Genomic DNA, 3,674 nt, shown 5'->3' with positions numbered 1-3,674 from the left:
AGTGGCAATCTTGTAATGTAAATATTTGGTTTTTGAATATTTATTTTTAGAGAGGGGGAAGGGAGGGAAAAAGGGAGGAAGAGAAACATGATGTGTGAGAGATACATTAATCGCACACCCCCAACCAGGGGGTGGCCTGCAACCTAGGCATGTGCCCTGACCAGAAATGGAACTGGTGACCTCCTGGTTCGCAGGCCGGCGCTCAACCACTGAGCCACACTAGCCACAGCTAAACATTTGTTTTTTGTTTAATAACTTGTAAGTTGATTTCTTGGAATTTCATATCAACTACAAATAATGAAGTTTTGTCTTTACCTTGTCAGTATTTATACCTCTTATTTTGGTTCTTCGTTTCACTGTATTAGTTAAGACTTCCAGCATAATTCTAGTAACAAACTATAGAAATGATCCCTGAAAGTATAGTCTTTCCAGCATAATTCTAAATGGTAGCTAAGTTACCTATGAAGGCCTGCGCCGATTAGGTTCCAGGGAATAACAGTGAGACTGGAGAGAAGCTAGAGACACAACAAAGGAAGAATCAACAGAACTTGGTAACTAACTGAATAAGGGGAATGAAAGAGAATAGCACTTTAAAAATAACTAGGACATTAAGCTTAAGAACAGGGAGAATGCCCTGGCTGGTGTAATTCAGTCCATTGAGCCTTGGCCTGCGAGGCAAAGGGTCACTGGTTCAATTCCCAGTTGGGACACATGCCTGGGTTATGGCCCAGGACCCCAGTGGGGGGTGCGCACAAGAGGCAACCACACATTGATGTTTCTCTCCTTCTCTTTCTCTCTCCCTTCCCCTCACTCCAAAAAGTAAATAAATGAAATCTTTAAAAAAAAAAAAAAAAGAACTGAGATAAGTTGGCGTTAACAGGTGATGATATGAAGGGAGTTATTTGATGGGGGAGGATAATTTCAATGTTAGATAGTTTAGTTTGGGTTTATGATGGGGCTTTCATGCAGAAGTGTCCTGTAGGCAGTTGGAAATAGAGAACTGGAGTTTGGGTGAGAGGCCTGGGCTAGAGATGAAGATTTTAGAGTCATCGCAAAGGCGGTAGATGAAAAAATAATGTGAATTGGTTACCTGAAAGAAAGAGAAAAAGAGAAGAGTTCAACATTGAGCCTCAAGGATGCAGGTAGGAGGAAGTAGAGGAGCCAAAAAAAATAGAAAAGAAGTATTTAGAACAGACATCTACAACAGCTTTAAAAGTTAAAATACCCAACAATATCAAATCAGAAAAAGAGATGAAGGGAAACAAGGAGTGGAAGAAGCAGATCTTCTGTCACAAAAAATATCCTTAGGTTGACAACTGCAAAGTAAAACACTTTTGAGATACTAAGAGACAATGAAACACTGACTAGGTATTAGATGATATTGAGAAATTCTACATTTTATTGTGTGTGATCATGGTATTGTGGTTGTACTTTTCCGTGTTCATCCTTTAAAGATAGGAGCCAAAGTATTTAAGTGAAATTATATGATACTTAGGATATGCTTTAAAATACTCCAGCAAAGTCTTACTAGGTGAGAGGACTAGACAAAATAATAACAAACTAGAGTTGTTATTGAACCGGGTGATTGGTACCTGGAGCTTCATTATACTCTTCTCTCTCCTTTGCCTAAGGTTGAAAATTTGCACAATAAAAGGTTTACAAATGCTGTCCACAAGAAACTCATTTTCAACATAAAGACACAAAGAGGATGAAGGTAACTAATCTTATGCAAATAGTAACCAAAACAAGGAGCCTTTGAGACTGGCTCCTAGGCATATGTATCAGTTTGGCTCAAATAAACTCATAAAAATTCTCAAACATAAAAGTAACCACAAATAGAGCTGAGTTGCTTATATTACCAGGAAAAAAAAAAGGCTTTAAATCAAAAAAGGTTACAAGAAACAAAAAAAGGACATTACATATTGATAAAAGAGTTGATCCAGGAGGAACGTATAACATATATTAGCCTAACAACAGGACCCTAAAATATATGAAGCAAAAATTAACAGCATTGAAGGGAGGAATAGACAGTTTTACAAGTTGGGGACTTCAATAATCCACTTTCAAGGATGTATAGCACAATCAGGTCAATGAAGAAACAGAAGACTTGAACAAGAAATAAACCAGATGACTTGTGGCTAGGGGCTTCTGAATAAATAGCCTTGGCAATAGGGAGGGGGTAGCCAGGGGAACCACGCATGTGATTAGAGGATTAGAACTTTGAGCCCCATCCCTTGACCTCTGTGGAAGAGAGAGGCTGGATATTAACTTAATCATCAATGGCTTCCTTGGTTGGAGCTAGTCTCCTGCACCCAAAGGTTGCAGGTTCGACTCCCAGTCAAGGCACATACCTAAGTTGGCATGTAGGGGTGTCAAACTCATTTTCGCTGGGGGCCACATCAGCCTCACAGTTGCCTTCAAAGGGCCGAATGTAATTTTAGGAAGGTATAAATGTAACTATTCCCTAACTAGGGGCAAGGAACTCGGTGCTGCCGCCAGTAGAAACAAGGTGCCGGCCGGATAAAACAAGGTGGAGGGTGGGATTTAGCCCGCGGGCCTTGTGTTTGCCACCTGCGGTTTATGGGATCGGTGTTTCTCTCTGACAGCAATGTTTCTCTCTTTCCCTCTACCTCACCCCACCCCACCCCACCCCCTGCCTCTCCCTCTCTCCTTCCTGCCCTCTCTCCCTCCCTCCCTTTCTCCCTCTCTAAAATCAATGAATATATCCTCTGGTGAGGACTAAAAAATATATACATTTTTATATATGTTACCATATACATAAAAAAGAATGGTATCACATATAAATATATAAATAAATACATAAGATACCACTCTTTCCCTATAAAAATGACAATATCAGAAAGTCTGATAATGTATTGTTTTCACAAGTGTACAGAGAGAAAGACACTCTCATATTTTGTTGTTGAATTGTAAATTAGTATAACTTTTGGAAAGCAAGTTGTCAAAAAAATGTTTTAAGTAAATATACCTTTTTTATTGGTAAGTAACAGAAAACCCAACTCCAACAGACTTAAACAATAAAAGGATTTATTGGTTCATACAGCTGCAAATTCCAGGGGATGAGCAGGCTTTGCAATTGGTTTGATTCTGTGGGTCAACAATATCACCAAAGACCTAATTTCCTTCCATCTGTCAGTTCAGCCTTCCACAGTGGGGCTTCAAAGTATATTTGACTCCCTTTTTGGTAGCAAAAGCACTGCAGCATTTGAATGCTTTACATTAGATACCACACTGTCCAAAGAAGAAACAAAGCTGGCTTCTGTTATCTCAGAAGAGCAAAGAACAAAAACAAACAAACTTCTAAATACTTCAATAAACTTCCTATAACGTATCATTAATTTGAATTGGGTCAGTGGCCCATTCCTAAACAATCTCCTTGACAGGACAATGGTATGCGCTGATTGGCTAAGGCCTGGGTTGCCTAAACCACGGGTCCCCAACCCCGGGGACCACAGACTGAGATCTGTCAGGGCCTGTTAGGAACCTGGGCCCACAGCAGGAGGCGAGCTTGAATGCAATGAGCTTGAATCATCCCTAGATTATCCCCCCCGCCACCACTTTGCAGAAAAATTGTCTTTCTTGAAACTGGTCCCTGGTGCCAAAAAGTTTGGGAACCACTGGCCTAAACCAATCACTGAGGCATGGGGGGATGG

General features: G+C 40.4%; 1 pseudogene; it reads right to left on the bottom strand.

Annotated features, from left to right (window-relative positions):
• Positions 1–319: 319 nt before the first annotated feature.
• LOC112300128 (small nucleolar RNA U3) lies at positions 320–427 on the bottom strand (annotated as a pseudogene).
• Between the last annotated feature and the right edge of the window lie 3,247 nt (positions 428–3,674).

The sequence above is a fragment of the Desmodus rotundus genome, chromosome X (assembly GCF_022682495.2).
Source record: "Desmodus rotundus isolate HL8 chromosome X, HLdesRot8A.1, whole genome shotgun sequence".
In the NCBI taxonomy this organism is placed as follows: domain Eukaryota; kingdom Metazoa; phylum Chordata; class Mammalia; order Chiroptera; family Phyllostomidae; genus Desmodus; species Desmodus rotundus.
The sequence above is the reverse complement of the archived record's forward strand: the minus strand, read 5'-3'. Positions and strand labels throughout refer to the sequence as shown.